We start from the raw sequence: 12348 nt of genomic DNA, 5'->3' as shown, positions 1-12348 counted from the left end.
TATACACACACACACACACACACACACACACACACACACACACACACACAAACACTCACACACACTCACACTCACATATATGAGGGGAGGTAAGTCATTATGACATGAACCAATCAAACAAGGATGGAAAACAGGTAAATCTGTATACACAATTCTGTAGCAGGAATCTTAAAGGTACTTATTAATAAACTCAAACCTGAGGCCAGACTGTAGCAGGAATCTTAACAGGTCCTATTAATAAAATCAAACCTGAGTCAGGTATTGGGGTGAATGCTGGAAGATCAGAGAAGCAGAACAAGCCACAGCTACCTCACCTCGCCAGTTCTTCAGCTGATCCTGTTTCCTCAGACTGGAAGCCTCTGAGTCATCATTCAGAATGGATCTCAGCTGAACTGTTGCTCTAAAACCTAAAAGCTTAACCAGCCAAATGCTTCTAGTTTCTGGTCCTCACGCCTTATATACCTTTCTGTTTTCTACCACCACTCCCTGGGATTAAAGGTGTGAGTCACTATGGCTTGGCTGTATCCTTGAACAAATGGATTTCTGCCTCTGGATACTAGGATTAAAGGTGTGTGCTACCACTGCCTAACCTCATGTTTAATATTGTGGCTGTTCTGTCTCTGACCCCAAATAAGTTTATTAGGGTGCACAATATTTTGGGGAACACAATACCACCACACAATTCCTCTACTTGCTAACTGTCAGTGTCTGTAAAAGAGTAAATTCTATGGAGAAGAAAACATATAAATCATAACAGCTAATAAATTTGGCAAGCCTGTCCCCAGTCAGATAATCAGGGCTGGCATCAGCAGAACTAAAGCAGGAAGCTTGAATCAAGTATGGGCTAAATTTAAGAGTGCATCAACATACATTCACAAAGAAGTATATTGTTAACTATAACACAATAATATATGAATTACATATTATTAACAGGAGAAGTAGGATATAAAGCTTATTGGAAACCTGTACTATCTTCGTAATTGGCAGGTAATTTTAAAACAAAAAGGTTATTATTTTCAAAAATTACAGATTTAAGCTCTCTACAACCTAAACTAATTTAAATATTTAGACCACTAACAGTGAAATAATTTTGAAGCTTGTGTATATTCATGACTCTTATCAAAGTATCAGAATGTCCCTGATAGATTTCTGGTAAGCTTATTATTTTCTACTTAAAATTCAGAAGATGATTTCAATAAGAAATTGAGTTGCCAATGATAGAAGAGATACAGAATTGGAAAAGGCCAGAGGAATTTGGCCAAATAGTCCAGAGGTTTGGGGTTAACTTCACCAGCGCTCATGTCTGATCTTACCATGTAATGTAAGGTATGACTGCTCATACATGCATATTTATTACAGTCTATAATGGAGGTGTTTTAATAATTGAAACATTTTTGTATAAGAATTGCGTGCAACAGAGAAACTGAATAATTTAAGGATATAGTAAAATTTCAGTGTGTGGTTTTATAAGGAACCATACAAATGAAATACTGAGAAAGAAGTAAGCTGAGAGACAAATTGCCAACTGGTTATCTCTGCTGCTGCTCTCACAGGAAATGTTGCTAGTTGAAAAAGCCCAGCTCTCTACTTGCCAAAGGACCTCAGCTGTCAGAATAAGATGTTGTGAAGGTACTGTTTCCATGAAAGAGGTCTAAACATACTCTTCCCATAAGCATATGTGTACATGTAATAATATGAGAAGAGAATTATGAGAGTGTAGGTCATAAGTTTCATCTCAAGATATTTTTCTTATTTCTTCAGAAAGAGGCTTATTTTATTGTTTATATTTATGATTTATTTTTTATATGCATGTGTGGATAGATACACATGTGTACAGATGCCTCTGGAGAAAGGAAGAGGGTGTCAAATCCCCTGGAGCAGGAGTTTCAGGTGGTTGTGGGTACTGGGAACCAAACTCTGGTCACCTGCAAGAGCAGCAACATCTCTTAATGACTGAGCCATCTCTCCAACCTGTTGCAGGTTACTTTTCTGTATTACACCCTCAAGAGCAAAATGCTTTCATGTAGTGTGAGCTTAGGGATTTAGTGCATGTGTTCTAACACAATTTACACCTGACATTAATTGTATGCTAGACAAACATTCTATCCAAACTTTCAAAAACAAGTGAGTACAAGACTTTTCAATATGGAGTTTCTATGTAGACAAATTGTGCATCTCTTTGAGTGATAGTTGTTTAAGTATTCTAGACTACTCAAAATTATTTACATGATTAAATAAAATCTTGTAGAACAGAATCCAACAGATTAGGATGAAGACCTGACAGATTAGGATGATGAGAAAAGCACAGATACACAGGAGTATTGAATACAGGTTGTTAGATGAAAACGTAGAACAGGAATCAAACATAGAGATCAAACCATGGCAAAAAAGACAGGTGAGGCATGTAGATAATCTATGTTCAAGTGATTAAAACATTATGCTCCACATCCTCTCCAGCATAAGCTGTCTTCTGTGTTTTTGATCTTAGCCACTCTAGAGGGACTGCAAGAGCATGATTTGTTGAATCCAAGATTGCAAAAAGCACAGGGACAAATAGCCAAACAAATGGAAGCACATGAATTATGAACCAAAGGCTGAGAAGCCCCCAGCTAGATCAGGCCCTCTGGATAAGTGAGACCATTGAATAGCTTGATCTGTTTGGGAGGCACCCAGTCTGTGGGACCAGGATCTGTCCTTAGTGCATGAGCTGGCTGTTTGAAACCTTGGGCTTACACAGGGACACTTTGCTCAGTCTGGAAGGAGGTGACAGGACCTGCCTGTACTGAATCCACCAGGTTTAAATGAATCCCCAGGGGTGCCTTGATCCTGGAGGACATGGGAATGGAGGGGAGGGGCTGGGGGGAAGGTGGGGGTGGGGGCGGGAGCAGGGAGGACAGGGGAACCCATGGCTGATGTATAAAATTTAAAACACATAATAATAATAATAATAATAATAATAATAATAATAATAAAAAAAATGGAAAAGAAAAACAAACTAAAGATCTTTTGCACAGCTAAATAAGGAACAAAGTGAGTGAGGAGGAAGCCCAGAGTGGGTGATAATGCCAGGTATACATGTGACATGACAGGTGATTAATATTCACAACCCATAAGAACCCCCCAAACAAATCACACACTCAAAAATATGCTACAAAACTGAACAGAGTTTTCTAAAGAAGAAATAAAATGTCTAAGAAATATCTTTTGAACTATTCATCATACTTAGCTAGTAGGGAAATACAAATCAAAAAAACTTTGGGGTTTCATCTTATCCCAGTCAGAATGGCAAAGATTTAGAAAACAACAGACAACATATGCTGGTGAGAACGTGGGGAAAGGAGATCCTTAGTTCACTGTTGATGGGATTGCAAACTGGTCCTGGAAATGTCAGGGTAGTTACACCAAGGCCAGCACCAAGAGGACATTAATAGACATGCTAATAGGGAAGGAGGAAATCTCATGGGGCCCCAATCCTGGATAAGAAATTACAAGCAAATAAAGAATTCTTAGAGCAGGAAAAAAAATAGAAAACTCTCTGAGCTGGTTATTCAGTACTTGGATGACTACTCTTGATTAACAACTTGCCCATATCTGGAATTAACTAAAACCAAGCAGCTGGGTACATTTGTGAGAGTATGAGGGTTGTTTGTTTGTTTCTTCATTGGGTCTTTTGAAGTGGGAAGACCTACTTTTAATCTAGATCCTTTGAGGTGGGAAGATCCACTTTCAATCTGGATCTTTTTGTTTGTTTGATCCTTTGAGGTGGGAAAATCCATCTATAATTTGGGTCACCTATACAACTTTTCATTGGTAGAAACCCATTGTTGGATTAGCTGGATCACATCCTGTAAGCTCCTCTAATAAATCCCCTTTCTATATCTATATATAGATTCATTCTATCAGTTCTGTTCCTCTAGAGAACCCTGACTAATACAAATACAAAGTTTCCAGATCTTAAATCATATACATGCAAGTAACATTGTATACACTGAGCAGATAGAGTTATATATTTAAGAATATATATGTAACAAGAATTTCAAAAAAGAGGCCAAAGGACATGAATTTGAGAGAGCAAGGGGGCATGCATATGAGAGAGATGAGAAGAAAAAAAGGGAAATAATATAATTATATTTTAATTTAAAGAAAACAATTAAAATAATATGAACTCAGAGTAACAACTGAAAGAAGAGTCATACTTCAAAATCTGTTTAAGTATTTTCTTGTTTGTTTGTTTTTTTCTTTTAATTTTCTCTTTCTTGATCTTGTTTTGGTTGTGTTTGAGACATACTTTTAGGATATGGCCCAGGCTTCCTGAAACTCACAATTTAGCCCATCTAGCCTCAAACTTGTGGTAATCCTCCTAATTCTACCTCATGGGGGCGAGGGTGACTGATATGAACATCTGTGCTCAATATGAATTTTTTCATATAAACAACAACCCTTTGGTACTGTTTGCTTGCTTTTATATGAGAGAAATTGATTATCCTCTAGATCAAAGAGAATACACAATCTGTGTGAAGCAAGCATCTCAGCACGTTGTGCATGATCACACTTGGTGACTGTGAGTTCTCTCCCTCATGAACATCTCAGTTCTCTAAACATAAAGCAGAATCACAGAGTCCAAGGCAGAATTTCTGAAACTGGTACTGAGTTATAATGAAACTCATGGAAGTAATATTAATCCTTCAACAGAGGTATGATATTTCCATGGTCCATTTTATTCAGGGCCAACTTTACTCATAACCAACAAGTCATGACTATATCCCAATTTTGCCCAGAGCTAACATTACTTCTCTGAGTTATTTTTAATGAGTGAAGTGTGACTGTGAACAGGAAGAGGATGTTATACCTTAAACTCTATAATTCTCATAGAGCAAGATCTTGGTTGACATTTACCTGTGGTCATTTTGTGTGTTGCATTTAAAAATATTCATGTAAAACTAAAAATTGGACAAAATTTAGAAAATACAAATGTATTAAAAGCATCAAGCTAAAGGAACTGGAAAAGAAATTAAGTAATACAATATGCCTGTGTGAAGGGCACAGAACTCAGATCCTCTTGGATCTGTTAAATTCCTGTTTTCCTTTTAAAATACTTTGGGGAATAGAAAAACTCAAAAGGTGTTTTCCTAAGCACTTTTTCCATGCATGTAGAAATGTCCCAAAGGAAATTTAATCTTCATGTTGCTGATGCCTTCACACTTAACTTCAAAGAGTTCTTTGGTAAGAGTTATTTGATATATTAAGAGGGTTTTAAGCTTTTTTCCAAGGCTTTTGGATTGTTTTTCTTGGGGGAAAATGTGGTCACATATAACCAAGGGAAACTAATTCATACACCACTGAGTTCAAATTCAGTTCAAAATTCTGATGCCAAATCACTCAAAGTAAAGGAATTCTTGGTTGTTGTGTTTTTTTAAAATAACATTTCCTCTGTTATGAGATTTTAGCCAAAAACTTCTAACTCCTTAGTAGATGCAGACATTTTCCTCATTTCCACACTGATCTCATATACATCACTATGTAAAGAGGTCACTCAGTATGTAATATAAATGAGAACATTTCACCTTCTAGTATATTACTGTCATAAATTAAAGATGCATGAATGACTTCATCAGATTCTGCAAGAGAATTCAGAATGAATGGAAGAAAAGCAGGAACTCCATTAGTTGTTAAGAAAAGTGAAAGTTGAAGTTCTCCAACAAGGGCCAAGATATTTAATCTTCATTTTGAAAAAGCCATTACAGCCTTAGGCTTTTCCGATCTTTACCCCCAAAATATCCACCTGCTCCCGGACTATAGAAGCAGCCTGCTAATTGGCCTTTCCATCATATATTCCCTCTCTTCCATCTATGTCTCATGAATCAACCATGGTTGTTCCCACCCTTCAATCTCTTCTTCATAGTTCAGCCAGTATTATTTCTGTAAAATAAAAATCTAATTACATATGCAGTACACTGGAATTGAATTGGTGATGGTACATTTCTCAGGAAAAATAAAAGCCAATATTGAATTTCTCAGGGGAGAGGATCCTTCAACTGTGAATTTTTATTGAGCCTCCTAGACTTCTGTGGTACTGATGTGAAAAGCCACCTGCAGAGCCAACTGTTTTGCAAATCCCTTGCTTCTGCCTGGACTCTACCCAGACTGCCTCTTGGTCTAATATATTCCTCCTTACTATTTGAACTTGCTTACCCAGCCCTAGGCTGAGCATTATGCTGTCCAGTTTACTCACATTGAACTTCTTATCATAGTATTTAAAAAACATGAGCCAAACGTGGAACAGTCTAACCTGGGTAACTGAGCTGGCATTAGCCAGGGATACTGTTTTTGGATTACCACAGAAAATTTAGACTAAAAAAAAAAAAATCCTGATAACTGAAGTTATTTCCAAAGTTAATTTGATAATGGCTAGATAAGCTAGTCTCTTCTTTCTCTCTTTAAACAAAATTCAAGTCTTGTTACCTTCCATTCTTCTTGTCCTGTGCTTGAGATCTAACTGACAAGGTACACACCTGCATTTGGGAAAAGGATGTCTGCTTGCCCTTCCTGAGAAAGACAGTCATTGTATTGGCTCTTCAAAAAGAGCGCTCCATCTTGTGCCTCACACCCATAATTCATAACTTTATTTTGATCTCCTCTGAGTCTCTATAGCTGGGTGTTAGGAGAAGCTTCTTAGAATTTTAGGAAATTTTTTTAAGAATAAGAAATTATAAGGGCCAATAAGATAAACAGATACATAACTAGTAAGCCTCACAAACTACATTTGATCCCTGGGGCCCATGTGGTGGAAAGAAAGTACCAACTCCTCTGCCATTGACATAGTGCTGTGGCACGTGGGCATCTCCAACCCCATCTCACTCCACAATAAATCCATGGAGTTAGAATTATTAAAAACAATTATGATTTCTGCTAGTGTGATTGAGCTATGTGTATATGTATGGACATATGTGTCCATGTGCAAGCACACATGGAAAGGAAGTGCTCAGACTATCTATTCAATAACAAAATATGGCCATTTTTAGTCTTCCATGTTATTACAGAGTAGAAGTCAATTTCTTTGTGGGTTTCAATTTTCTTGGCTATAGGCCAGATATGAGGACTGCTTTTTCTCTAGGGTACATACTAACTTGAAGCAATAGGAGATTTATTGCTCAAAATTGGTACTGCACTCAAAATGTGATTATATGGATCCAAAGAATCTAGGGGTTAGTTATGTTCTCTACTTATAAGTACTTTGAGATTTTTCTCAATCTAGTTCAATGTTTATTATTTATTTCTTTCAGGAGACTCTATTTATCATTCTATATCTAATGTCAAGCACAGATTTTGGCCAGTGGTAAATGTTTGATAATTACTGAATAGATGTTTTTAAAATGAGGAACCCTGAAGAATTAGCTGTTTAGACATATATCATTAGATTAATATTATAATTTGGGGGCTGGGAGATGCCTTGGTGAATAAAGTACCTGCCACAGAATTGTAAAGAACATAATTTGGATGCACAAAACCTAAATAAAAGCTGGGATGCAAGGCAGCTGCAAGGAATCCCAGAAGCAGAGGGTTCTAGGGGCAAGCTAGTTAGTTATACTATCCAATCAGTGAGCACTGGATTCAGTGAGAGATCCTTCTTCAGTGAAGTGAGTTGTGGTTAACACAAAAACAGTCCACATGAACTTTTGTTCTCCACACACATGTGATACATGTGCATATAAGCATATGCGCACACACACAAACACATGAGAACATGCATTCACACAAGTACAATACCCATCACATATATGTGCAAAAATATTGAAGACTTCTAGGAAAGGAATAAAAATGCTGATATTTGTAAATATCCCTTGTTTGACAAGTATGGCAAATTTAATCTTAGCCCCTAGTTGTTACTCTTTATAATTATATTTTAAATTTAGAATCTATTCACACTCAACTGGTCAGAAGAATATACTCATCCTTTCACTTTAGGCTGAGACACATGAGTTGCTTTAGCAAATTTGTTATTAAAATAATAACACAAGTACAGACACACAATGTATTAGGATTCCAGATCTTAATAATAGAGGCTATCCTTAGCAAATTAACTTTCTCACAGCAAACTTTATGTAAGAAATAATAAAATATTGGAGAAATCCATACGGATTAGAACCCAAATCTATTCTCCTTGCCTCCAACAGTAGTAACAACATGGATGCCCTCTGAAGAAAATGGCTATTTCCCACCAGTGCACAGTCCACACCTTCTTTGGAGGTACAATATGGACAGGATCCAGTGGGAGTTGGAAGGGCGATCAGTATACCTCCATTCCAACAGGACAAACTGGTAAACAAGCCATAGAGATATCAGGAGTAAGCAATACAAGACTCTGGATTCTCCTTTGTTATGGTTTCAATGTGAACTATTCCTCACAATCTTGAATACTTTGTCCCTGGTAATGGTGCTGTTTGGATGGTTTCAGAACCTTTGGGAATTGGAGCCTGGATGATAGAAGTGAATTACTGGGAGTCTAGACCTTGATCTTTATCTCATGGTCTTGCTTCCTATTGAATTCCCATTTCTGTCTGATCTCTACCTCTTGATTTACTGAAGAACGAACCAACAACTTCACACTGCTACTTCCACAACCATGAATGGCTCCTGGCGCCATGCTGTCCCTACCACTGTTGGTTGCACCCTCAAACAAAGTCTTTCTCTAACAAGTTGCTTCTTGTCAGGTATTTAGTCACAGCAGTGTTAAAATAATAAAGCAAAGTCTCTTCTCCAAAGTCTACACAAAGTTGTCTTTTCACAATGCCCGAAATACAGCAAAGGGAAGTTTGAGAAATGTGTTGTGGATTAGCAAAGGTGACGCATTGCATACTTTTCTGAACTTATCCCTCGTCATATCTCTAAACTTTATGGCCAACGATGGTCACATTTGTGCCTATGTTGCACATTAAAAAAAAACACACACACACATTATGCTAACAGTTTTCCCAAAATAGAATATGAAGGAGAGCTTTTGCTGGTTTTGCTTTTCTTTTGTCTGTGGATGAGCTAATTATTTTAGTTTATTCATGGGTTGATAGCCTATTACTAAATAGCAAGATTAAGAAAAGCTATTAGATAGTTTTTTTTTAAAAAAAAAAAAATGGCGTGGAAAGAGAACTAGTTGTTTGACTTGTGTACAATCAAATTTATATTAGTTACTATTATATTCATTTTACACATGTCTGTATATGTGGTATTGTAAGAGTCCTCTCCAAACACTCATTGCCTAACCACTTTGTCTTCAGAAAGCAGTTCTACTGGTTGTGGTACTTGGATTGTGATTTTTTAGGTTTCTTCTGAAATTGCTTTAAGAGAAAGAAAGCAGTCATGATGCCTTTTATGAGTTCAAGAAGGATAGGCTGGTATAAGCCACCACATCACCCCACCAAAAACAAAACCCACATATGGTGAAATTCTAACTCTTAGTGCAATAGGATTTGAGGTGAAACTGTTGGGAATTGGTGGATGAAAATAGAATGCTCATAATTTGGACTGAAATCCTTGTAAAAGAAAATCCAGAGTCCTCTCTTGATTCCTTTCTGCAGAGTAGAAACATAAAAATGTGCACCTGGAAAAAGACCCTCAGTAGAACTGGACCATCTTCCTACTATGGCCTCAGAAATGCAACACCTTCAACTCTGAGGAGTGCATTTCTGTTCATAGATGCCTAGTCTACAGCATTTAAAAAAATTATTTCAAACTGAGTAAAGACCTGTGCATTGCCTTTTCTTCCATGTTTCATTTGTTAGAGGCAAGAGTCTAGATTCTGTCAACACTTTGGGGGAGTGCAATGAACCTCTTGTTAAAGGTAAGTGTCAAGGAATTTGTGAAACTATTTTAAAACATAGCATAAGCTTGCTAATTATTTCAATTTTATGCTTGCTCAAATGAAATAAAATACAGTGTCATATAAAGAGAGCTATGACAATGATCACAGCAACTCTTTCCCAAAATCTTAGACATCTGGACTAGAACTTTCATATACATCAGCAGCAAGTGGTACATGCTCACCATGTAATTCAATTCACCAATAAAAGAAAGTTACATGGTTCATATGTTCCTGAGAATGATCCACACTAGCCACTAGGTTTGAATGAGTGAGTTTATTAAGTAAATAAAAAGCCAAAGTAAAATAGATTTATGGATGTATAGATAATAGATAGATGATAGATAGATAGATAGATAGATAGATAGATAGATAGATAGATAGATAGATAGACAGATACATTAGATAGGCAGACAGACTGGGCACTTAAATCATCTAGTAGAAAACAACCCAACTGGGAAGATGGGGTAGTCAGTTGATGTGCTTGATTGGGCTTTCTTGCCATAGCTGAATTTCACATCACTGAACTTTCAGCTTCTTTTTCTCACTGTAGGCACTTTGACATCACAATATAATAATGATAGTTGTGGGAAGTGGTTTTCCTTCTAGATTTTCTTAAGGACACAGTTATTACTCTTGAGCTGTTTCTTAGTTTGTTTTCAACTGCTGTGATAAAGACCTTGACCAAAATTAACTTGGGTGGGGGGTTGTCATTTAGTTTATGTATCTTGATTCACAATCCTTTTAGGGAAGCCAAAAAAGGAATGCAAGGCAAGAACCTAGAGGCAGAAACCAAAGCAGAAACCATGGAGGAATGCTGCTTACTGGCTTGCTCCTCAAGGTGTGTTCAGTTTGCTTCCTTATACACTCAGGACTGCCTGATGAGTGATGGTAGTGTTAACAGTAGGCTGGGCAGTTCCATATCAATCACCACTCAATAAAATTCCCCACAATCTGACAGAGGCATTTTCCCAAATGAAATTCCTCTTCCCATTTAATTCTTGCTTGCTTCAAATTGAAATCAAACAAGCAAAAACACAACCAGGAAAAATTGTTTTCCTGTTCTCCATCTCACAGAGTTGGGAGGGTATTGTTCGAGGAGCTAGGAAGACAATTTGAGACAAACATACTTAATTTTAAAGTTGGAATGGGAACAATACCACCACATTCACCTTCAAAGTGAGCACAAATAAAGCACAACAAATTTTCAATATGATATACAGGTGTGCTGTTCACTATGCAAATGTTTAAGAATCCAAAAATACTGTTGTAAGCAAAACAACCCTTACAATATTTGACTTTCTATATCTAATCAATGTGTGTGAAATTCTGGAAGAGCTAAAGTGTACTGCTGTAAACAAAACCAAAATAGTAGTTGCCTCTAGGGATTGGGAGGTGAGGACACATTTTGAAAGAGCTTGAAAGAATTTGCTCTGGGAGTTAAGTTGCTACATAACTTGCTAGAGGCATGTTACACAAGTCTCTGCATTTATTAAGATTCATAAAATATTCAATAGCTGTACACTTTACTACATGTAGATTATACCTAAAATGTAAACAAATATTAAACACTTGATTACAATATTCATTCTCACATTTTAGATGTGAAGTATACTGCTATCTCCAATTCATTTACGTGTAAATAAAAACAATGAGTCTATGGGTAGCTAGAGAGATAAGGAACGGGAGATATATGTGATAAAGAAAAGACAACAAAATTTAACAGTAAAATTTGGGTGATTGTATTCATTTTCTCATTGCTGTAACCAGCCAAGGGCAACTTAAAAGAGAATGGATGTCTTTTGGTTCACAGTTTGAGGGAATTCATGATAGGGAGGCATGATGGCAGGCAGGTCCATGGTGGTAGGAATGTGTGGCTGCGACTTGTATATCTCAGTAGAGAGAAAAGAGAAATGAAAAGGCTGGTACTCAGCTTGATTTCTCCTTAGTACTCTTGTATTCCATCTGAGCCCACAGCCCATAGAACAGTGCCTTGTACCTTTAGGGTAGGTCTTGTTTTTCAGGCAACCCTCTCTGAAATGCCATCACAGAAAGACCAAGAGGTGTGACTCGATTTTCTATGGTGATTCTAATTGACTCAGGTTGACAATGAAGAATAATCATGATGGGATAAAATTGTTATTATTATCTTTGAAATAATGAATTGTCAACAAGCTGTATTTGCTGCCTGATTTTGTTTGGCTTGCCTGCTTCTCCCATCAGTACAAGAATATATCCTGATTTACTTATTTGCTCAAGAGAGATGAGGGACATCTCACATAAACCTGACTGGGACAGCAGTTCAGAAGTCCTAAGTGCAGGATATATCTGTCAAAACACATCATCTCTAAGGAAGAAAGAATGAAAACAGATGATGATTGTTTTAAATGTCTGGATTATAGAACAGTTGGTTTCATGACATTATGTGGCAAGCACTCATTAAGTCACTGGAGTGATAATTGTCCCCATTGCCAACTAGAGAAATAGTCACGTAA

Source organism: Onychomys torridus, chromosome 5 (assembly GCF_903995425.1).
Source record: "Onychomys torridus chromosome 5, mOncTor1.1, whole genome shotgun sequence".
NCBI classification, from domain to species: domain Eukaryota; kingdom Metazoa; phylum Chordata; class Mammalia; order Rodentia; family Cricetidae; genus Onychomys; species Onychomys torridus.
Note: the sequence above shows the minus strand (reverse complement) of the source record.